This window comes from Accipiter gentilis, chromosome 12 (assembly GCF_929443795.1).
Source record: "Accipiter gentilis chromosome 12, bAccGen1.1, whole genome shotgun sequence".
Classification (NCBI taxonomy): Eukaryota; Metazoa; Chordata; class Aves; order Accipitriformes; family Accipitridae; genus Astur; species Astur gentilis.
In genome coordinates, this window is record NC_064891.1 from 36,949,792 (window position 1) to 36,974,898 (window position 25,107).

Consider the following 25,107-nt stretch of genomic DNA (forward strand, 5'->3'; position numbering starts at 1 on the left):
CTTTGGAACCGTGAGTATTATTACAAGTTATTCAGTACATACCTAGATATAATGAAGTATACCAAGTCTGCAATTTCAGCCTCAACTCTGACTCTCCTGTAGTTTGCTGTTTTACAGGAGACCCCATAATGTTTTCTTAATACACTTTAATGTGGGAATGCATTTCAAATAGTGATGCAGAACATAAACCTGTTGCCTGCAATCATGAATGCACACAAAAGACATTTTTGGTCTTTACTATTGTGTGCCTAATGAACCAACAGAGAGAAGGTATTCCATTATGAAACCATGTTTGTCTGTTTGTTTTTTCATCTGGACAGTGCCACCTGTATTATTACTAAGGCTGTAGACAATTCTGTATGGTTCTAGGGGTTGCACTTGGGCTCTAAGACCATGTATGCTGGTTGCTGAGAAGACCAGCTGACCCAAAGAAAACACTGCCTCTTTGGAAAGCTAAAACTGCTGCCAAGCAATGTTTACATTGCAGGATCCTGTCTGTGCTCAGTAAGTGAGAGACTTGCATGGTCTCTGTGCTTCTCTGTTCAGTATGTGATTTCTAGAACCTGCTACTCCTTTTGAGATGAAGGCAGTGCAAGCCTTGGGACTTGCTTCCAAGTTGCACAAGTTGGACTAATAAAAATGACAGACATGGCAGGGAGTCGTCATATGACTTCCCATTCTCCTTTGAATGGCACCACGTGATAATAGCAACTTGGGTTTCTCTGAGACAATGAGCAATTTAATTGAATCCTTGGGATTCCTTACAAAAGACTGGTCAACGTAAGACTAACTTTTCTCAGTCCATCCAGATCAGTCTGTGTAAGGCTTTGTGGTCTACCTTAAAAATTACCGCACACATGTGACAGCATTGTCACAATAAGATTGTCTGTTGTGGTGGTCCACAGCACAACAGGAGTTAATGCTACATGATGGGGTTACCTGCTTTACAGCTAGATTTCAGGGTTACTGCAGAAATGGGAGATGGAAAAGAAAAGGATGTGAAACACTTCTCAGAAGCTGAATGAGTGTGGTCTTGACAAAGTTTTTGGTAATACTCTGCTCTGGCATTATCCATGGCAAGGCTCAGCCCTTTATTTAAGGGTTAGCAGCACTTCTACATGTCACATTGATAGGGGTATTATGTGTAGGAGATGCAATGAACAGTGTCAGTGCTCTCACCTGATGTTGCTGGTGGGAGCTCTGCTGGTATGTCTGGACCCTTAGAAATCAACCTCTGCCAGAAGATGATTTTCTTTTTGTGTTTCCTAGATACACAGCCAGCCCATCCTATTTGTACCAAAAACCCCAACAACAACAAAAAAAACCCCAAACCCCAAGCAAAACCCCACCACCCAACACCAAAAACCACAAAACCAGAGCAAAACCAATCAAATAAAAAACAACAAAAAAACCTAACCCAACAGAATCAAAATGGAAAAAAGCAAAAAAAAAAAGCAGGGTAAAACGTCTCCTTTTCTCACAGAGTGGGATGAGGAGCATTGAAAAACATCCAGTCTTGAAAACTGCACTTTACTGTGCCTGGAAGGCAAACCTCTCTCAGCTGTGTTTGGTCACTCTCTGTGGCTTGATTAGCTGGGGTTCCCATTTCCTCTCCATTTCATATTGGCTTTTGCAGGTCATCCATATGTCAAGTTGATCTGGCAGGTTAATTATTTAAAATGACCCTGTCATGACAAAAGTGCTGCATTTATTTGCTCATTAACTGGTTCCATTCAAAAACTTGATCCAGAAAAGTTTATGTAAGAAATACGATGTGTGAGGTAGAAGATAGTTTTAAAAAATGAGCAGGAGCTGCAGGGTAAGGTAACAATGGGCTACTGCTGGATTTTGCCAGTACTGGTGAATTCTCTATGTTTTGATAAATGAGAATTCCCCTGAAGTCCAATGCAAGTCTGATGATCTGATGAATTTGGCAGGCAGACAGGTCTCGACTTCTTTACACAGGTGTATGGTTACCCTGTCTAGTCCTCACCTATACTCTGGTATGCATTAAATATTACTTGTTTATTCACGGTGATTAAGGGCTCTGTGGATATTGTAGTTTATATTTACAAAAGCCTGAGGAAATTAACCAATACTTGGGAACTCCTTTTTGTGTCCCAGGACAAGTCTCTCAGTTACTGTGTGAATACCTTGAGGCTGATATTTTGGGAGGGGCTTGGGGTGATGTGGCAGAGAGGAAGACCACAGCTACACTGATGTATCTGGAGACATAGATACCCTGTAAGCCTGGATTTGGATTTCATGGCAATTGGAACAAGTTCTAGTTGCGTTCTCGCAGGCATCCATGCCACCATCAGAAGTGTTGAGGCACTTCAAATAACTAGGGGGAGTCTGTTGATGGAAATTAAGGACATTAGTAAGCTAAGGATTCATCCTTCCTCACCCTGTTCCACTGACTGGCGGGAAAAAAGGGTTTCCACAAAAAAAAATGCAAAACAACAAAAAACCTGATGCTCCCGTTCTCAATTGAGAGAGCTACAACTGGGAGATCAGATGAAATTCATGCCTACTAGAATGGAACTTGTTTAGTTTTTTTCTGCACTGAGTATTGGCTGTGAAAGCAGTTAGATGGTTGGGTCTTTTTGGCTTTGAAATGTGTTTCATTGAAGCTGTATGAAAACACTGGTTACAGCGTGTTCCTTTAGAGCCATTCAAAGCAACCGCTGTAGCTGACTCAGAAAAAACTTGTGAACTAAGCACTTTCTAATATACCTGTTTCCTGTGTTGAAAACTTTGATGAAGCATAAGGCTGTATCGTGCATGACCAACAACACTGTGTTGACATGATCTTTTTTCCCTTTACTGTTTCCCAGCATCTATGAAGGGTTCCCCCTCAAGAAAAAGAGGGTATTATTGAAATGCTTATTTCTCTTTTAACTGAACCCATGTTTGTCTGTTTAATAAATTGCTTTGGAAATTGCTTGAGTTGTGCAGGTAGTCATAACTTAATTTAAAACAAATCACTTCTGCCGTTGAAATACAAAATACATATCAGATTCCGTGTCATTGGAAAGACTATAGTATGAAAGAAATGAAACTCTTGTCTCCTGCATGTAGATGTAGTCTTTTTATTTCATCTCTTGAAGCCTTAGTATGCATTTCTTCCCAATTAAAAGGGGGTAGGGGTTGCATGGAAATCATGTTACTTGTTGAGACTTCTGGTGCAGATGACAAGCAGAACCTTTTTTTGTTGCATTTTTATCTCCAGAAATCATAAGCATGACTGTCTGCTACTGTTCATGTGGTGTATGCTGATTTGCGTTTCGCAAAAGGTGTAATGGAGTATAAAAGCACTTGAAATACTTGGAAACAGGGCTGTTGGATCCAGAGTCCTCTGAACCTGAAAAACAGCTGTTAGGAAGGCGGCCGTACATTTATGGTGTAGTTCTATTTCTATGATTTCACTTGTAGGATCATGAAGTACTGGTGACAGAAAGGAGTTAAAAAAGCAGGCAAAGAATGTTACTTAAAATATTATACAGCATGCTAAGACAGCTCTTAAGTTCAGTATGATTTTTTGTTGTGTTTATCAAATCTGTTCTGGAGAAATATATCTTAAAAAGGACCAGTTAATATAATTATTATCCCCCCATGCCCAAGATTCCTTCTCTGTAAGTCATAGGTGCAGTATCATGGAAAAATAATTTTAACTGTAATATGTGGATTGGAGGCTTTTTTTTTAAACCCTTAAAAATTGTTTGATTAGATATAGTGTGTGTCTTCCATCAGAAGTCTGCAAAACTGATACTCCATGTAGAAAAGCAGGTGGAAAAAGAGGAGAAATATAGACGATCTTTTATTTCTTAATTCTTTTCTGTAATTTATCAAAAGCGAAGCACAAGTTAGGAGAACTGAGTATATTCTGTAGAATACATGAATGGTACCATTTAAGTGATACGACAGCTGTGAGTAACTGCAGATTACTTGTGCTGTGGCAAATGGTCATGTTTAAGATCAGCTGAGGGCAAGACAGGGGGCGTATTTGAATGGTTTTAGCTGTCATCAGAAGACCTCAAGGTTCACTTAGAATTCCGATCAAAATGCATAATTTGATTAACTGCTATTAATTCAAGAGGCCAATTCAGCTCCCTTTAAAGACCTTGTAGTTGGTTTTATTTGTCTCAGCAGGAGTTTTGGGTTCATTTAAAGAAAGCTCTAGAGGGCCTGATGAGTGATTGCATACACATATGCGACGCTGTGTCTACATTAGCATTTGAGTTGGGATGAGGAGAGCGATTTTGAAACAATTCTTTCAGTAGGCCCTGCTTACTACACGTTGGTCTTGTGTCGCAGAGAAATCTTGGAATGCACTTACTGGTGTTAATTGGAAAAAAAGAGACACTAAACAAGATGACGGGCTCTGGGGGCACCATCCTCTTACGGATGGCCAGCTTTTGGGATCAGACTAGTGCTAGCTTGATGTAAAAATCCCAAAATGTGTACGTTGTGGGGACAGGGGTCTCTGGCTCCAAGTGTTTTATATTCCTGAGGTCCTGCTCTTGCAAATGTAGCCTGAGGTCTCTCCAGAATAGGACCTAGATGAGTGCCAAATTTTTGCTTTTTAGTAGATTTCTTAAATATAGCCAACCCAGTAAAGAATACTAGTCTTAGTGGGGAAATATGTGGCGTTAAAAATGCAATTATAGATATATAGAGCAAATGTAGGTTGCAGTTCATCTTACTGTATTTGTGATGGTAGGATGTGTTAAATGCTAGCACATGCAATGGAAAAATTCCATCGTAGCCTATCAGCTTGAAGAAATAAAATTCTCAATAGGAAGTGGCTAATGCTTTGCTGGATCATCAAAGAGCATCAGTAAAACACAGACAAACAGGCGATCACGGAGTATAAATAAATTAAACCAAACCCACTATTTTGTTTTCCTAAGGTAGCCATAGTTGGCCAATTCAGAAGACTGATTCTCAACATCAGGGTACTTGCACGAATATAATTTACCAACTCATATCAGAAATATTTCTGAAGACTTGCTTTTATTTTCCAAGAATGTCAGAGTTGTGTGCCTAAGTTGTTGATGGGAAGGAATTTGTCAATGTATTCATTCACATTCTTCTCAAATCGTGAATTGAAAAAAAAAAAGGAGGGATAAGGATGTAGATATAAGTGACTACATAAATGCTTTAGCTGGAAAATACATGTTTTAGAGACTCCACATAGTCATATTAAATCACTGACTAAAATACACTGGGGGGGGGCGGGGGGGGAGGGCTAAATGACTTTTCTACCTAACAGAAGAACTCTGATTGTTTTTTGGGCTTGAAGAAGACTCTTGTGGCACTCAAACTTTTCTAATTGATTGAAAAGGAGTATTGATGAATTTTGGGACAGGGCTTTCCCTCTAGCAAAAACGTCAAGAATAGGAGGGTTCAGGTGATGTTATAGGAGTTTGTTGTTAGACATTCTCTAGGCATGTGGAAAATAAGTCCAAGCCTGTCATGTACTGCGTTGGCTGTCTCCAGATGAGGAATGGCTGTCCATAATTTCCTCTTTACATGGGAAAGGCAGTTGAGCTGCTGTCTTACCCTTTCTAGGAAGAGCAGTAGAGCTTGGAGGTAGCACTTTCCTGAGGGATGCCTTCACTGTCTCGCTCTTCAAACTGACAGGGTCTCTTGTACTTTTGAATTTTTATTCCCTGGAGTTTATTTTGTCTTCTGAAACTTCAAGTGGCTGTTTAGTGATTCAAATGTGTGATTTGCACTCCACGGTGATCCCAGGTTTTACTCGTACTTGGGGGCTGGAGGGGGTTCAGCGAGCGGTGATGACTGTGGAGTGAAAGTCCTGATTTGTCAGCAGGATGACTCTAACCTCTTCCTGCAGTGAGGAATGGCAGCGTGGCTGCTGCGGGATGAACCAGTGCAGTTTTCTGTCTCTTATACTTAAAAGGTCTTCAAGTGGCTAGTCTGCCTCATTTTTTTAAAGCTAACTTTCTTGGTCTCTGACATGCTTACAAATTTGTCTAACCTGAATTTGCTTTCTGCAGTAGCCCTTTGCTTATTAAGTATTCTGAAAAAAATGCTCTGTTTGAAGTCAGAAAATAACAGTTTGAAAACTTGTAATTCAGATCATAAAACGGCAAGTTTACCTTCAGAATGTGTGCTTGTTTTCTGGGATGTTTTTCTGTAGCATCCTTGTACAAAGCAGAGAACGTGTACTAGCGGACTGCTCACCACATCTGTTGATGTAGTGTTTTGTCTGCTTGGAAATGGAGGTTGAAGTCACGCGCCTGCAGAAGTCAGTTATTATTTTGATACCATTGACCTAAATGGAGCCAGAAGCCCATCTCCTTGTGTGTGTACTACTGAGTTACAGTATTTCTTGAGACAGTGCTATTCTATGGAAAAAAAACCCCGCTCAGCGTGAATAAGGACCTTGAGTTTGGTATTGATCTCGATATTTCTCTGCTGCTGTTGCTGGCTGCCTGCTGTATTGAACTGGAAGCTGAATTTGATCTTTAGTTTGCTTCATGTTCTCAGCAGTAGCTTTTTGCAGGTGTAAATATAAGTCCAGTGGGTTGTTACATTAAAACACAGGATCCCAACTGGAAGTTGGTACATGTAACTGCAGAGGGATGACTTTATCACTCCTGGGCATGCGTGAAATGAATCTTTGTGCATACCTTTGTGAAACACATTGTCAGTTCTCAGTAAATAAGTAATAACACGTGATTTAACTGGAATTTTCTTAAATAGCGTGCGCGTGTTTTAAGACCCTTTCAGTGTTTGTTCTTTGGCATTGTATTTCAGGTTGTATGTGTTTTGTAGTATTAGTGTTAAACAAATAAGCACTGTGGTAAAAAGATATCTGGATAAGCTTAGTGAAAGATGATGGTACCCATAGAAAAATGGTGATATTTTCAAAAACAATTTCTTTTTTGGTCACTGACTTTAAAAAAATCATTATGCCCACATGTATTTATTAGTCTTTTCAGCTCTCGAACCTTTACAATGGGACTATTTATCTGTTCCTAGCTATAGAAAACAAACGCCAACCATCTGGCTGCCTAATGTTACCAAACACAATGACTTTCACATTATAAATTATTACCTCTAAAGGAAGCCATGGAGAAAGGTGGAAAGAGCTGATGTGTGAAAGCTTGTAGTAGAAATGAATGAAATAAACAGCTATTCTGTCAACAGATCATTTCATTTGCTCAAATTAACTAATGGTCTGATAAGTGAGACCCAGTGAAAACCAGCTGTAAGAGAAGACATTCAAAGGGTTACTGAAAGAAGCATAATAAGAGAGCTGGAATGAGAACTAATGGGCTTTTAAGGGTGTTCTGTATGTTACATGCAATATTTCTAAATATTTCCCTCCTTAGAGTTTGAGTGACATTCTTGGCCACCTTGCCTGTTAACGTGAACAGCTTTATTACTGTGTACATGCTTGTGGACTGAGAACAGAGGTTGTTATGAGGGGAAATTGTTGCTTTTTGATAAAGTGATTCACTGTGATTGAATGTTTACTGAGCGCGCCATGTGGTAGCGTGACGTGGAATCAAAAAGTCATCAGGTTGTCCTACGGATTCTTGCCAAGTACCCAGTGACCTCCTAATACAGACCATTACAAAAACAGTCAATACAGCATATGCTTGCATTATGATACATACTTGTTGAATTGTAGAGTAATAAATGACACTAGCACATGCATAAAGCACACTTACAGGTAATTTCTTGTAGACCTAGGAAACAATTGAGGTCAACCACATATATCAGTTGAAACCCTCCATGAATGAGAACGACAACGTACATTGGTTTTATCTTACTGGAACTTGAAATATAGTGACACGGCAATACGTGAGAGATGTTCCATTTCATGTGGAAATTACACTGATGCAGTTGAGGTGGAATATGTTATGAATAATACGCTGCACTTACTCGAGAACTCGCTTGGAATACGAGAGCCCTATGTTATACGTTAGCCGACCTTTCTGCTTAGCCAAAATCTCAGTACAGAGAGGATTCCTGGCTGAGGGTATTGCAGCATGGCGGAGCTGCTTTTCTAGCAGACCTGCTAACTCTGAAGGTTTTGCAACCCCCGAACAACTTGTAAGAAGCACTTTCTAGCTAGCTGGCTGTCTTTGAAGAGCTTTGGATTGTTGTTGTGCCTGTTTGGTTCCACCGATCTTTTCTCTGAAGGAGGCTTTGCCTTTGGGGCTGCTTTGAGGTTTGATTCCCAAGATCAGGGAATGTGCATTCACTCAAAAGCCAGTCATAGCAGGGCCACGACACACGCTGTCTTTGATGAGGGAGGGAAAGTATAGATATGTGTTTAGTGAAATCTACATTCTGTGTGTGTTTTTCTTGAAAGTGAAAATTCACATGAAGGCAGGCAGTCCAGAAAATTCTCTCTGGTGGGCGAGACGCTATTGTGTGAAAATGAAATGCTTTCCTGTCAACAATTTGGGAGGATGCCAATTGCATATATCTCAATATGAGTGAAAAAGCAAGGGCGAGAGAGAGGTTAGCATTTGTGGGTGTTTTAGAAGTTTATATTGATCCGTGTTTGTTGTGAAGCAAAATTTGCGGTGCTTGTAGATAAATAGTGCTATATTGGAATGTTAGATGTAAGCATCTCAATAGTGGTTAAGTTATAAATTTCATTCCAACTGTTTGAAACTGACTTAAACTGCAGCACTCGTTATACAGCAGAGCCTGTTTGTTCACCACTATGTAAGTTTTGAACAGCTCCCCTGGGGAAAAAAAACAACGGGGGTGGGGTGGGGGAGAGGAAGAGTATACTTTTCACATCTCCTATCTGGTGTCTTTTATCTGGGAAACGATTTTCACTGACAACAGCAGAATCATAGAACTACATAATGTAATGAGCTCTCTGGGAGACCACTACGAGAAACGTCATCATTTACACATCAACTTCCAAAGGAAGCTAATCTAGATTTCAACAAGTGACACTTGTAAATACATCTGTCTATTTGTATTTAAAATAGCATTGCAGAACCCAAACACAGGCCCTTTTTACTAGGTATTGCACAGTTAAAAGAGATCATAATGACTTCTGACCCGCATCCTGTAAGTAAGGAGAAGGGATGCATTTTTACCTATGAGAGACAAATAAAATTATTTTGCATCATGCCATAAGCACTTTGCAGCAGCGCTGGGAATGAACTCCTCAGATGTGTTAATCATGGAATCACTGTGTTTCTGCAGTGCTCAAGTCATGGCTCTTGACAGCATCTTAGAAACTCTACCGTACTTGGCTTTCACAGAGCCTGTAGACTATTTCTTAAATTGATGTAGCCCTCTCATGCTTAATTGCTTTATTGTTGTCTATTTTTGTGATGTTCAGTCAGCATTGTTGTTGTAATAACCTTTTTCAGTTTGGCCGTACTGGATCATAAACTGCAACGTACAAAAACAAGCACTTGAGAGTTGGATCTGCCTCACTGAAATTCTTCTAAGCATATGTGTTGGCATATATACTCCTAACAACTATGTAAGTGTCCCACAAAAGCCAAATAAAACAGTACAAGAGAAAACAGATTGTTAACCTAAAATACACTAAAATACCAACGGTAAAACAGTCCTCCTCCCTCCTTCTTGGCTTGAAAATAAGTCAAAGGGGAGAACCAGATATCAGATTTTTTAATTAAGTTGGCTGTTTTTCTTGCGTAGTGTATGTACATTCCTTGATGTTGAAGTTACCTATTTTTCACATCAGTGCAACCGGAAGGGTCCCAGTTTGCACTGTGAAAATGCTGTGACAATCTACTTCTCTAGAAAATGTACAGTAGTGTTTAATGAATATCAGCTTGTGGGCTCATAAACATTTGAGCACTTAGAGCACCTTGGATCCAGTTGTTGCAGAAAGGGATATACCAGAAACATTACTGTTGGTGACCTTGGTTTAGTCTTTTACATCTTTGTATTTTGTAAACAAAAATTGTCTTTTAGTTCTTCTGGTAATACCTACATTCTTAAAATTAGGAATCAGCTCTCCTTTTGTATTTTGTGATCACCTATGCAAGGAGACAACTGGCTGTTAATTAATGTTCTGGAACATGATAATGGGCTTTCTCTGGAATGTTATAAAAACAACCTAGAAGCTGATATGTACAAATGTCTTCGGCAAAGGTTCTTGCTGTTAAAATCTGCAGTGGTGAGGTGCTATATGTGATTGTAAGTTTATAGCAGTTGATGGTCAAATAAACAACTCCAGTCAAAGAATATATTCTAAACTATATAATTGTTGAGATAATTGTTCTGTTACTCATCAAGAGAAAAAAAACTAGTAGTGCATGTTCCATAGATCACAGCATTTTTGTTGTTTAGGAGTCAGTAGAGCTCCAAGGAGTACTTCTTGCTTATATCCCATGTCCGGGGAGTGTGAGCCTGATGCTGTGAACCTTCTGTCTTTCGTCTAGAAAGCTGCCTTACCACCTCCCCCCCGCCCCCCCCCATCAGTCCTTGGGTGCTCTGAATGATGGTCATGAGGTTCTTCAGCTCTTGTGCTTTGTCTGATAGGGAAGGACAATCACACATTCTGTATTGGGTAGCCTTTCTGATTTCCCTTTCTTGCCCTTGCATGTTACTAGCAGTGGTTCTTCCTCCTTCGAGCTTTCCCCCTTAGTCCTCTTCTCCCTTCACTTGGCTGAACCAGGCAGCTTTCAGTTCCAGAGTGGAAACCTGCCCACCTACCTTTGATTTCTGCCCTTCCCTTCAAATTGGGCATTGACTTTGCCGTGAGGTAACTGTATAACATCTGTCGTGGCAGGGCCCTGGCAGGAGCTGACTGTCATTACTACACTAACAATAGTTAATGACATTTAAAAGTCTCTGTTCATGGACAGTTGAATACTGGTGCTATAGAAGTTGGTTGTGAAACTGTCACTCACCACAGTGGGATTGGGGTTAAGCTTGTAGCATCAGATGGATTAACAAGAACTGTTTAATAGTAATTAGTGTTGCTGATGTGAGGGGGGCATGCTGTTGCTGTGGAGTCCTCTGGACATGCTCCTGGTAGTGTTTATAAATACCCCAATGTGTTCTAGGAGCCCTCCACAGGCAGGTGAAAATAATTTTGATCAGGTCCTTTCAGAGCATGTTGTAAATCCATATGACTCCTTAGCTACGTGGAAGACCACAGGAACCATGTGACTTGGCTCCCCTGAGACCACGAATGTGAGTTCTGTCTGAGTTTTTTTCCGTCCCCACTCAGCAGTTTGAGGCTTTCGTCTCCCTTTTAAGCAATGGCTGTTCGAGAAGGGGTGAAATTACACCTGTCAGTAATGCATGTTCTTTTTATTCCATCATTCTGTCATTTTTACAAAAGGAATTACATGGTGGTATGTCCTGCCATACAAACGAGCCAACTCCGTCACTTTCTTTAGAGCTAAGTTCAGTGTCTTCTTTTTCATTATCCATGGTAAAAATAAGAGATGTCACCCATATTGGAAGACCAGGCAGGAGTGGTGCACGCATGCCTGTGTAATTAGGGGCACAGTAATATCTAATCCCTTTGCCAGTGCTTGAACATAAAGACTAGATTTTGCATCTGAATCTTTCCCATGCTATCAGATGTGATTTTAGGCATAAACAAGGCTACACCGTTCCTGTCAGTCCTGGACCATTCTTTGGTTGTTTTCTGCATCTGTAAAACTCTTTAAGTGTTTTCCTTTTGAAGAGTGTGGGATGGAGACACTTAGATGTTTAGTGCTTTTTTTTTTTTCTTTCTTTTTTTTTTTGGTGTCTTTTTTTCTTCCATGTATTGTATCCATTGCCTAGGAGCACTCCTGCCAAGGATCTGCCTTTGTTCCTAACGCAGGCTCTGAATATTGACAGCTTTTTTTCCTGGACAACTTGAGAGACGGTAGTTGTTGCACTCTACTGAATTTTTAACATGCATCTACTTAATAGAAAAGGTTAGATTTCTTCTGAAGCATTTGCATCTTTGACAGATTTCCATGTTTTACCTCTCTATGGTTTAAGGTGTAAATCATGTTTAAGTTGAAGATTCATAGTTTGGCCTATTAAGATAGATATTTTCAGTAATGGAATTATTTTTAATCTGGGAAATATAAACTAAGTCTTTAGAATCATAGAATAGCTTGGGTTGGAGCAGACCTCTCTGTAAAGGTCATCTAGTCCAACCCCCTTGCAATGAGCAGGGACATCTTCTATAGCATTTCTCACAATCTTTCTGAACTATTCTTTCTTCCTGTGCATGATAACAAGATACTTAAATGCCAGTGCTTTAGATGGGAGTTGTTAATTCCCCCTCAGATTTGGTTTGTAAGAATGATTAATTCCATCTCTTTGCAGTACTAACTGTGCTTCTGGACTGGATGTGTATGTTGTCTGCGTGGTCATGTAGCAGAACTACATACCTAGCTGTTGTCTTACACTGCTGTTCAGCCGTGTGCTAGGTGGGTCTGTCTCCCGCCTCCAGGTCACGATGGAGAGGCCATGGAAAACGCTAGGAGGAACAGTCACCTTTTTTTGATTGTAGTCTCTGTGTTACACTGTTTATTTGGATTTGTTTCAAGTGGAGCTGAAATACATGCAGTTTTTGCTTCATGAAGAATATGTTGGTAGCCACAATGTAAATCCTAGCTTTCCAAGAGCAGTCAGCCGGTATTACGCTGACTTCTGAGGTAGTACACTGGAATTGACATTGATTCCCAAGGACTTGAGAATGCCCCCATGATGGGGCGACAGCTTGTGTATAAGAGGACATAAGACAAAACCCAGAAAAACTTAAGCTTCAAAAGCATGAGAAAAATTAATTTTAAAAGTCTAATAGATAACAGGTTACATCATGGACTGCAAATTGACCTGAGCAAGAGACCTCAGGTGTTGCAAGAAGAAATCCACCACAACAAAGGCTAATTGACATGAGAAAATTCAACTCTGTATTATTTCATGCAACTGCAATACCAGCTGAGAATCTGCCCCTTAGCATAGTTGGTCTTTTTCTTAGGTCTACTCCTATAGCTTTGCCATGCCAGTAACCTCGCAGAAACAGGTGCACCCGAGCAGCTCCTGTTTTGTTAACACAGAGAACAAAGTTAATGCTTTACCAGGTGCAGTTCACACCTGTGCTGGGAGTCGGGAAGATGGTCAAGGTTCAGAAAGGAGCAGCAGGAGGGCAGCAGCCGAGGAGCCAGGCTCCAGCCAGAAGCCCTGCAGGGCCTGCTGTGGGCCAGCTCCTTGCCTCCCCTCATGGTCACCTGCCAGCCCGTGGGAGCAGAGACGTATGGAGACTTCGGAGAGTCTCATTTAGCCCCACTCTAAGTCCGAAATGTAACGCTTGGCAGTACCAGGACTGATCAAGTCAAGCCTGTGTTGCTGGGATGATGCAAAATGTCTCAGTTGGCAGCGATGCATCCAAAGGACTTGCCCTATTCTGAAATGTTTGCTCTAATAAACTGAGCTGCCAAGGTGGAAAGGAGAACACAGGAAACCTGATCTAAATTTACAGGTGTCTGTAGACTTGCCTGTCAGATATCCAAGCATGTCACTGTTTAACAGAGTCATGTTATATTGCTTTTAAGTTGGTTTACAAACCAGGCATGCGTGAGGAGAGTTTAACTCAATCTGCAGACCTGGCAAATGTATTTTCTAATCACTGTTTGGGGAAGTTCCTGGAAACAGGTATTTGTCAGGTGTTTTCTGAAAGAATGTGTAGCATCCATACTTAGAATGGATGTAACTGTCAGCTGCTGTGTGGTTGTTGCATGTGGAAAGCAAACCAGGTGGGAGATTGAGCACTGGCCCTCTTAAATTAAAAAGGAAACGGATATCCAGTAGCTCTGAAGGAAACCAAAAGCCTGAGTTCATAATCACTGCTTCAGTTATTGTGTAGGAATGTATTTGTTCCATTCTCCATAAATTAGTACTCTGGAGTTTGTTTTTTTGTTTTGTTTTGTTTTTTTTGTTTGTTTTTTTTCTTTTTTTTTTTTTTCAGTTGAGTGCTTATAGTAGCTGACTTGCAAGGACTGCAGAGGACTCTTGCTTCCCTGTGCGTGAAGTCTGTGTTGGGAGACTGTGTAGTCTATGCAACATAATAACTGTATGCTGATTTTCATAGGGTAGAGTGTAACAGAATGGAGAAAACAGTTAATGGAGTATGTATATGAATATATGTTAGTCTGTGATGCAGTGTTGGTATCCCACACACTGGGGTAGGTATTCAGTGACGCAGCAATCTAAAGAGAAAAAACTGAAAGGCTGGGAAAGAAGTCTTAAGTAAAGAATAGAAATTGCCAAGCCGTAAGTGCTGGGGGACATGTAGAAAGTCACTGTAATATTTACATAGGCAAACTCACTGTGCGGGTTTGTGAGTTGGGTGCTGCTGTCATCCAAAGTAAACCAGAATTTATCAGCCATGGTCTTGATGCCCTTTCCGTTGGGGTCCATCGAAGAAAGATACTGAGAGGCGGAAGGCCCCTGCTTCTTAAACAGGAGAATCTTTCTTTTCCCCCCTCTGATCTCCCCCTCCCCTTTTTATGTTCTATCTGGATACGGCTCAGTCCTTAGTCTTCTCGTGATTGGATATAAAGGTGTGTTAAAAATTATTTCTGGTGGAGAGACTGTTAGGTCCTCAGAAAGTACCTCAGGGACACTTTTTTCCATGTGTCTCATCTCACCCTTTCTCTATTTGCCTGCTGAATGTGGAAGTCATTCGGGACAAGGACTGCCTCTTGCTCTGCTTGTACGTGTACGAAAGTTTCTTATGGAAGACTGGGGATGCTCCACAAATCAAAATAGTTTGTGTTTAGCTACATTCTCCTATTGTCAGCACAATTCCTTAGAAAGGGCAGTGGTGGAGAAACAGTGAGCCAAGTATTAAATTCACCAATGCTTTTGGCAACTTTCAGCAGTCTTGCCTCTTGCTATGTTATTTTAATGGTTCTCATTTCCTCCTGTGTTACACTTCTCCATGATGACTCTGTCTTGCCTCAACACTCACCAGTCTTGTGGTTTCCATGCTAGTGCCTGCTTGTTTTTTTACTCTTCACTTTCTTCATTTATCTCTCGGCCATGTCTGTAGCATTTCAGTATGCTTCAAGAGGCTGTTTCTCTTTCTGAAAGCCCCTCTATTTTCCTTCAAAGAATTTTTAAAGCCTTAGTAGTACTGTGCATAACACCTGTTCTCAAATAGTGTGTTAGAAGACTTCGCTTTTTTTGATGTTAGGCTTTTAACCCATAGCTTCTGCTTAATTTTGTGCAGAAAAACGCTGTTGAATCTGTCTGTAATTAGGTTAGTGGAGGAGAGTTTGTATTTTTCTAGAAGAACTTGTTTAAGTAGCTCATGCATGTCTTGGCTAACTTGCAGTAACGTGAATTATTGTTCAGAGTAATTACAAAAAAAGGCAAAAGGAAATTGAGATCTAAATGGTCTTTGTCGCACTTCTCTGCTGCAGCTGAAAGGGAAACCGTCATTCAGTTGGTAACGGAGCAAGCAAAGTTCTGGTTGCTGTGAAGAGATTTCTTTGGATACGCAGCCTTTTATGTGGTTGGTATTTGTTGGATTTAACCCCAAGACACTTTCTCAGCGTTGGTGCTGGTAGAAAGAACGAGACGAAAGAAAGGTTTGCTTGAACTGAACTCTATCTGAAGATTTCTATTGTTTAGAAATCTTATCTCTCTCTCATTTTTTCTTGCCTGCTTTTTCTGCAATCCTCCTTGTTGCTTTCTTAAATATTTAAGTCTTTTTTTAATTGCTGAAGCCAAGAGCATCCATCATGTCTGCTCTTGCTTTGCCAGTGAGCTTCTGCTGAGTCAGCATACTCTAAGGCTTCTCCAATCCAAGCAGGTTCACTGAGGGTGCTGTTTCTGGCAGGCCAGCTCAGAGCTCCTGATGGGGTGTCGGATGCAGGTGTGGCCATTGCGGAGTTAAAAAGCAAGGACTAGTTCTCTTGAATCGCTTAGTAGGAAGTGAAACACTGCATCAGCAGGTTCAGGAGGTGTGACTTTTAGGAATAAGGATGTACTAGTCCTGACCTGCCTTATGTTGGCTTGCTTTTGGCTGCATTTATGTTATTTAAGAGTTGTCTTAAAATGCACTGTTTGCACAGAAGTGGGTTCCATAAGTAGAGGAAAATGAGAACGAGTGCCTCCTATGAATTTATTTAACCGTTAGATCCACCAATTTCAGGTTGTCTGCCAAAAGTAAGCTCAAGAAGATGCTTGGGCTTTCTGTTGCATGGTCTATGGGACTCCACTTCTGTTTAAAGTCATTGATTGAGTATTAGATAGCTATTGTCAGCAAGAGCTAATAAAGCAATGACTCTGAAGTACCTAAGAATTATGTTTCATAGAGGGAGATTTTTCAAGAGCTGTCCAAACGTCTCCCGTACAATGTGCGGAATACATTGGCAGGTAGGGGCAAATGCAGTTCAAGTAGAGCATGCAAAATTTCAGATCGCTGAAGGGCAAACTGCATTTCTTAAAGTCTCTGCAGCAAAGAAGCACTGTATTCAGCTGCTTTACATCAGCCGCAAGTTGTTACCCTGTGTTTTTGTTTTCTGTTGTGTTTCTCATTTCAAATGCAAGAAACCAATTCATGGGATGCATTAATAGTATTTGATTTGCTAAATTAGCTGATGTGTCAGAGTGAAACAGGCAAAGTTTACATTAAGAAAATGTTCTACAATCTCCTCTTGTTCTCTCATGAGAGTTGCCCTTTAAGAACACTGGTTGCTTGGACTGGTAGTTTGCAAACTCAGTCTTTCTTAACTCCTACTAATAAAACAACATCAGAAGGTCTGCTTTGTTTTTATGACTGCACATCACATGTAGGCAAAATAAAATGAACTTCTGGTTGCTCTTCAACCAGTAGCTATTGCATAAGCTTTTGCTATTAGCAGAAGATAATAAAACACAAGGTAAGATTTAAACTTTTATAAAATAAACCTTACAACTCAGAGGGTTAGGGGTAGGTTTACTGAGACCGCTGGTGTATGTAAAAGAATTTTTCTGGCTTCATCAGAATGATGGACTGTCTTCCATTGCCTAGGATGCAGCAGGAAAGACTTCCCCTTCCTTTGATTTAATTCTGAGGGATGTTACTTTTTCTTACGTTTTCCGCTCAGAACCTATCCATTAATTGCAGAGCAGTGAAATTTACTTTTTACTGAGAACATCTATGAACAAAGCAGAAAGGATGAAACCTTAGTACACCAAAAGAACACTCGAAATCCTATTAAAAGTACCATTTATCAAAGCATGCTGAATGTCTCTGGTTTCATTTGAGCAAAGCTTTTGCATATTTAACTTTAAGCGCAAATTTAGAAAAGCACCTAGAAGCATACTTAATTATAAGCACATGCAGATCTTCGTAGGCAGCTGGCTCTGTATGTGTGCTTAAAGACAGGCGTGTGCCTAAGCATCACGCTGATTTGTAGATAGGTGATGCAAATTATGAAAGTTATACTGCCCCATTCTCTGGCTGCCAGTGGTCCTTATCTCCAAGAAAAATTCCTGCTATTGCTTTGAACAAAGAGGACCCAGAAAGTGGTGTGATGATAACTTGCTGCCTTCTAGTTCCTGGCAGCTGAAACGTCGTAAATGAGAAAGGAGATGGAGTATAAAAAGTGTTCTGCTATGTTTACTGATAGTTACTTAAATGGAAAGGGAATGGAATTGTTCTATTAGGACCAAGTCAAGTCCGGGGTGGGTTCCTGCCCATTTGATGGGATTGGCATTAGCAATTACAGTAAGCATGGTTCTTAGTAACGTTTATGTAGTATGGGTAACTTCAGTAATGTGTTAGTTGCTCTTCTCAGGTCGCTTCAGTTGATCCAATGTCTTTTCATGTAATTTTTCCCTTCTGTAGTCTTAAGTTTCTTGAAAGGAAGTAAAACATTTTATCTTTCTGTGTCATTAGTTGTTTCTTATCCTTCCTTGAGAAGATGAGGTCTGTCTCCTTTTTTTTTTTTTTTTTTTTTTTTTTTTTTAGTATGGAGATGTCATTGATACTTATTCTGACTAATTTACTATTCCTGAAGATTGATGTTGGGGACATAACAAATGAACAATATCACAGTCTTTTGAATTCAAAATATTGGGAGATACAATCAGGCATATCGATTCTTTCCTTACTGCATTTCCTTTCTCTGTAATTAAGAGCAGGTTTCTGCTTGTGGAATAATTCTGTGTGTTCCTTAGAACAATCACTTATTCAAAACCTAAATGCTAAGGAAACTAAAGAGGGAATTAACTGTAACAAGGAACAAAGATTTCCTTCTGAGTGATGTTAATACTTCGCTTAGTACATAGGAAATTGTATATTCATCAGTTATGGAAGTGTAGGCCCAGGTTTGGGCCTAGCTCACAAACTTGCCCAGAAGAGTAAAGGGGGAATGTAACTTGTGCAGGCTGTTCAGATTAAATGTAGCATGTGAAATAAGAGAGTAGGATGTGGCTTCGTGCTACATCTCCTGTCTCTTCAAGAGGGTCAGAAGAGGACTGACGCTTGCCTGGGCTTCCTGAGCCAGCGTGTCAGCACATGCTGCGTGGCCCCATGCACGTGGAACAGCAGTTGCAGGACGTACTAGGTTGGGCAGCAGTTTGGATAAAGAGGACATATTTTCTGTGAGGTAGTTGCACGTTAGCAGAAATCAGTTGAGAGAAATCGGATTCACCTGTAGTTGAAGGAGAAGGCAGGTAGATGTAGCAGAAGGAAGTTGTGTTTGTGTGAGAAATGCAGCAGGAAGGTAAATGTCTGTTTGAAAATTTGCAGGTCACTCCTCCTCTGGTAAGGCAGCCTGGCTTCTTTTCTGGATTGCTTCTGTGAAGAAGCCGCTCTTCTGAGTTACAAGTAAGGGTTTTGATACTGGTACAATTGTGGTGCCATAGGTACAGCATTAGGAGATGTGGAAATGGATGGATTGTGAGAGTGAAAAAACACATAGTCTTACATAAATAATGATGAATGAAAGTGGTCTCGTGCTCTCCAAGATAGAAATACCACAGTAGACGTCAGGAGAATAAAAATGGGCTCTTACCTGCTTTTTATTTCATCTAATGAAACTGGAAATGTTGGAAAGTCATTGTCAAGAGTTGGTAATAGATACAGTGTAATATACAGTAACGAGTGGAATTGATAGGCAAGTATTTTCTTTCCTCAGCCTTGGAAAGCAATGGTTGTCAATGCCTCTCCATTTCCTTGATGCACCGCACAATGGCTGTATTTGTCTCTGATTTGTAGACCCATAACGTTCAGCGTTGAGCAGACCTTGCTCAGCAGAGGTAGTAACCTGGTCAGTCATGCAGCTGGAAGATCAAGTTTAAAGTAAAAATGAAGAAGAATTCCCAGCACTATTGTGTTTCAGCCTCACGTAAAGACTTCCACTGCCCAACCATTTGCCCTTGACATGAGCACCAAAGGCAGGAGGGGAGGTTGATGGGCACTTCCTTAAGTCTTGTAAGGTAGCTTTGAAAACAGAGTGTGGATTCACCTTTCAGGTGACCTGAAACCAAGCATCACATAATGAAGGATCTGATCCTTCATTCCTCCCATTTTCCCTCTCAAAGGTTCATCCTAAATCTGAGGTCTGTTGTGAACTTGTTTTATCTTCAGTTCTCGTTGCTACAAGCTGCAATGATGTTGTTGGAAAATAGGTTTAACAGAGCATCTTGGGCACTGCTGGTTTTTCTTGAGATGTGTTTATCGTTTTAACCCTTTTGAAAAATTGCATTTTTATTCTAAAGGTATGAAGGAAAGCCTCACTTTGGGTCTGACCCTGTATTATTTTGGAAGATGGGAGTTTTGTAACTGACTTCTGTGGGAGAAGTCCCTCTGTGAAGGCAGCTTTACAGTGCTAGATGTAAATGCAGTGCATGTAGTGTCTTTGTCACCCTGAGTGTTTGCATTGCAGTGGAACCTTGTCTGCATCAACAGCCAGCCTTTCTGAGCTGTGCCACCCAGTAGACGTGACTGTGCCAGTCTGGCAGAGGCTGGAGGACAGTGACTTCCTATGCCTCAGAATGGTGGGAGCCTGCAGTGGCACCTGCCTGGGTGTTCCCCTTGGGCATGTTTTGGGCATGGTTTTGCTGCTGGCTTTTCTTGGTCCAGTGACAGGATAGAGGATTTCATTGTTAATGGGTTTCGGGTGAAACACAAGGGATGTAGCAGCTTTTGCATCTTGATTCAGGCGCCTTTCAAGTCAATTGAGTTAGCTGGAATATTTTTCTTGATTTTAATGGATCCTTAGAATATATTTGAGCCATCATGTTGAAATCAAGCTCTCGGAGTTCTGATTTTGAGCTGAAGCTGGGATTAGCGAAGTCATATTAGAGGTGCCCTGGGCCTTAGAACATGTCCAGTGTATTTGGAGGAGGACCGTGAGCATCTTTGCATCTGGGAATCGCCCTACTGTCAGTAAAGTTCTTGTGCAGAAATAGCCAGATTCTGAGCAGATAACTTTTTCAGAAGGACTTTTATGGGTAACATTACTCAGAAAGGTCACATCGGAGCAGGGAATAGACTTGAGGTTTAAAGGAAGATACTGTTTTACAGGTAGTGACGAGAAATTTTTCCAATCCCAAAGACCTGCATAGAGAAGCTTTTTGAAGTGGAAAGTAAAGAACCTGTTAAAAAAAAAAAGAAAAAACAAAACAAAACAGAAAAAACTAGCAGAGGCAACAGCAGGAAAGGTATGGTTTGGTAAGATGTCCTTGTATTTCATTATTCTTGAAGGGTATGGGAAGCCGCCAGGATTTTTGGAGCTTCAGGTGCTTAGGTTGCATTTGAAAGTTGGTAGTTTATGCATACAAAAAACAGAGAGGGGGGCAAAGAAGCCTTTCGGCAGAGTTGCACACAAAGAGGTGGGCCTGAGAAGGGATTGAGAGATAGATACGCAAGCGAGGCACAGAAGGGGAAGGGCATTTAAAAGTGGTTATTGTCTTCTGGTCTTAGGTGGTCTGAGTTCCTCTGCCACAGCCTTGTCTTAAATCTTTTGGCAAGCAGAGTTGCAGTCAGATGCTTTTGAAAAATTACATCATCAGTCTGTATGTTTCCCTGTTGATAAGATAGAGATAGGTTATTTCCCATTGCAAAGGGAAATGTACTGAAAATTGTTAAGTCTTCACTTGCGAAGTGTAATGGGTACAACACAGTGGAAGCAGATGAAAAGTATGTGCACTGGGTAGAAATAAAATTACTATATCCAGATCATTCAGGTCTGTTTTCTGAGGCATGATGATACTAATTCTAATAAAAAATTGCTACATAAAAGGGGATGTCAGGTCCATACTTGTCTCTGCGAAACAGAAGTCTTTCATGCTTCTCACTTTATTCTGCCTTAGCTTGAATGGCCGCAGCCACCTTCCTCTACACAGGCCTTTTTCCGTGGCAAATTTGTGCTCTTCTTGTACAGTTTGTTTCCAGTAGAGCCTGCTGAGGTTTAGACGTTTTCACTAGTATATTGTCAGAGCTGAATCCCTTCTGCCATCTTCTCTCTTTCCCCACGGTCAACTCTGGGCACTGACACATAGCACACCAGGCTGTCTCTGAGCAAGGTGGCATGCCTGGAGTGGCTCGGCATGCTGCTGCGTCAGGCAGAGCTGCACGGGCTGGTGCTGGGAGCAGAGCATGTTGTGGTGCCAATGCCCTGCTGGGGCGAGGAGCCCAGCTGGAAGGTCATGCTATCTGGCGAGAATTTGAACGGCTTTGCACTGAAGGATACAGATTTCGTAATAGTGTCACATGGGTTTGAGGAGTTCCTGCTATTAGAAAGAGAAAAGATACCTGAATTATCAAAACTATAAACAACAACTGTGAAAGTCTCATCTTTTCTTCACTGGGAACTATGCGTTGATTCAGAGCATGCAGGAACAGCAGACAGACAGGCTCCATGAAATGTTGAGTTGAAAGCTAAAGAAGGCATATCTGCATTAAAAATAGGATGCCTAGGAAGAGAAGGATGCCTAAGAAAGATGAGGGGTCCAGGCAGTTAAAGTTTCTAGGCTAAAACCAGACAGGCTGTCAGAGGCAAAATTACCTTTGGAAATAAAAACGTAGTGTGGTAGTAATGGAGCTGTGACAAGAGGGGGCAGGAACACTCCATAGTGTTCAAGGTTGCATTGAGGTTCACTTAATGCAGGGGAGTGGAAAAGCCATCAGCCAGAGACAAGACGAGACAATTCGGTGCATGAAAAAGAGCGTTGCAGGACTTGCGCTGACATTAACTTGGGCTATGTGTATAGTGATTATGATTTAAATGCGTTACCTTCTTTCCACCAGGCTAGTAACAAACCTGAGTATCCCTGCCTCTTGCAACTGCATCTTTCTGTGGCTGGAGGCTGGAGATAAATGGAAGTTTTTTGTAATTTCAGAACTGTATGTATTTAGCGTATTCTCTGCTCTTCTGTGAATTATGGAAGAGCTGCTGACATCAGTAGCAGCTGATGTTTAAAAAAAAAAAAGTAAACTGTTTTCAAAGGTTGTCTGGCATCCTCTGACAGCATTGGATGTTGTATTTTGAGTATTCACTTTGTCCTGTCAGAGTGATCTTGCAGCTTAGTCTGCTTATTTAAAAAAAAGGGGGGGGAATGTAGAATTTCATAAGTGATGACACAGTATTCTAGCCCACTGTCATGTTATTGAATGTGTTCGCATCACGATCATTTTTTCTACAACTTCATAGAACAGATTTTGCCATATGAAGTTTGCATAACTGAGTGGAATTAATGGAATGGAAAATGTCATACCTGCAAAATAGCAGGCCACAGTATTGTTTGAGCTTGCATTTTATGTATGTTTCACTGTGTTGAGTGTGATGTAATAGCTATTGGAAGTGCAGTAGTCTCACTGAAGTTTTCAAGAATACTTAATAGTGATTGTTTATGTGCAATTAAAATGCACCCACAACTTTTGGGTATTTTCCTACTCCTGTACTGTTCCCTTATGTTCGAGAGCTATACTCATCCCAGCCATGTGAACTCACTGCACATGTCCGGGTTATTCTGGAGGAGTGCTTTCTGGTGCATTTGTAGGCTATGTTGAACTATACCTACCTCCAGGGTGCCATGGGCAGCTTCCCTTGGGTGTCTATTGGCACGTTAGCCTTGCAGGCTTGCTCCAGCATGCAAGATCTGCAGGGGTTGTCCCTGCAGTGTGTCTGTGCGGAGTCTGAGGATGGTTTCAGGCACCTGTACATTCACACGAACAGTTTGGAGAAGGTACCTTGTCCTAAGCTAACCCTGGCCTCAAGACTCATTCATACTTCCCAGTGAAAGACTTGCTTTCTTTAAACTTTACGAAGAAATCATTTTAAACAACGAGCAGATGAAGCAGTACTTCCTATCAAATAAAACCAAGTTTATTAATATTTTGAATAACATGAAGAAAATAAAACCCTTAGTTGGTGTAACTCCCGAAGAGTCCTGTTACCTTACAGGTGAGCAGCTGCACTGCCATGTATAGAGGGGTCAGTATTGCTAAGGCAATTGCTTTGATTGTCCAGTAGGGCAGGTACTTTTGCCTCAGGTACATTTGCTTTGGTTCAGACAGTAATTGCTTGCATGCCTGTAATCTGGCCATGGTAATCAGGAGATGACCTTCAGTCCTTGCCTCTTTTCTGCTTGGTTGAGGCATCTGGGTTTCATGTGCCAGCTGGGAGACAATGACGTGACAGCCTGGGTAGTGAGTCTCATTGTATTACAGACGCTAATAATCAGGATTATTTTTTTTACTGTTTCATGGATACAGTACGTTGGAAAACAGTTGATTTTAGACAGCACTTGAGTGCATTACTTCATTCAAGAACTTCAGAAGCTCCCTTACTCCTTAAAAAGCAGATTTAATACTCAGATTTTGTCACTTCTTATTACATTACTGAAAAAGGAGCAAGTAATGTAACCCCACTGGCTTAAACATGTCATGCTTAGTTCCAGGGGAAGTTGCATTTCTGATGGCTTTCCAAAGCTTGTCCGTAAGCGGTTTCTTGTGTTTCCAAACCCAGGCCCTTAATTTCAAATAGCTTTAGGATTTGTCTTTTTGTAGCATTCTTCCACATCAGTATGTTTCTAGGATGTATTGTTCACCCTAATACCTCAAGTTATCAACAATTGCATGCGCTTTGAAGAAAAAAAAGCATTAGCTGTACGTTCAGTAAAGATAATTCTGATACAGCACAGACTGGATAAATACACTTAGAAGAAGGAAAAAAGATATCAGTATTTTAAGTACATGATATTTTTAAAAGTTACCAAAAATAAGGTGTCTTGATAATTCTGAAACGTGAAATCTGGTGGACGTGTCAGATTTGGAATTCTCAAGTGGCTACTTCTGTGTGTTGTTATTGCAAAAGTTAATATTTTCTTAAAAAGTTTTCTTAAAAAGTTTCCAAGCTAAAGGTGAGTTTTCTCAAAACTAAAATCACAGCGTAAGATCTTGAATAAAGCAGAGTGTTTTCTTTCTGTTCTTGTGTTTGTTGTTTGCAAAAAAACCCTAATCCTGATTTTACAGTCCATCAATCAAATCACATTTTAGCATTAAATTAGCATGAATTTTACCATCAACAAGAGAAACAGTGTTTTAAATACAATACCCAAGCTTTAACATATTGGGTAGTTGTGTATGTATTACTTGAGTCTTTCATAAATTTTTTTTTTTGCTTCTAATTCAGAATGGAACAAAATACTGCCTAACTAGAAACTCAGCTTGTTAACACTATGTTTAATCATTGTGGTGTGGGAGTGTTAATATGCAGAATAAGTTCTCTGGAATAGGGTTTTACTAAAAATACAATACTTGAGATGAAAATTATGCTACGTTCTTAATATTCAAAGCTTAATCAATAACAAATTTCAGTAGCAGACTTAAACCTAGTCACTAATTTTAATGCAGCCAACAGTCCTTTCCTTTTAAAAAGAAAAAGTAAACCGGACTTTGTGTGGTCTTACTTCCAGCAGCATAGTCATGGATTTGATCTTAAGGATGAATCATTTAGAATCTTTAAGAATTCAACCTCAAGACTCTTAAAAATTGAGTTAGTCAGATTCTTCTTTCAGTGCTCAAGTAGCCCTGTTCAATGTCCAGGTATTGGAGTAAAATCCTTTCCTATTGACTGATGATCATCCTGATGAGAGATTTAATGG

The 25,107-nt window shown here is 40.5% G+C and overlaps 1 protein-coding gene across 1 annotated transcript in view; it reads left to right on the top strand.

Annotated features, from left to right (window-relative positions):
- CFAP299 (cilia and flagella associated protein 299) overlaps positions 1 to 25,107 on the top strand; it is a 230,819-nt gene that overhangs the window by 86,714 nt on the left and 118,998 nt on the right. The window lies entirely within an intron of this gene.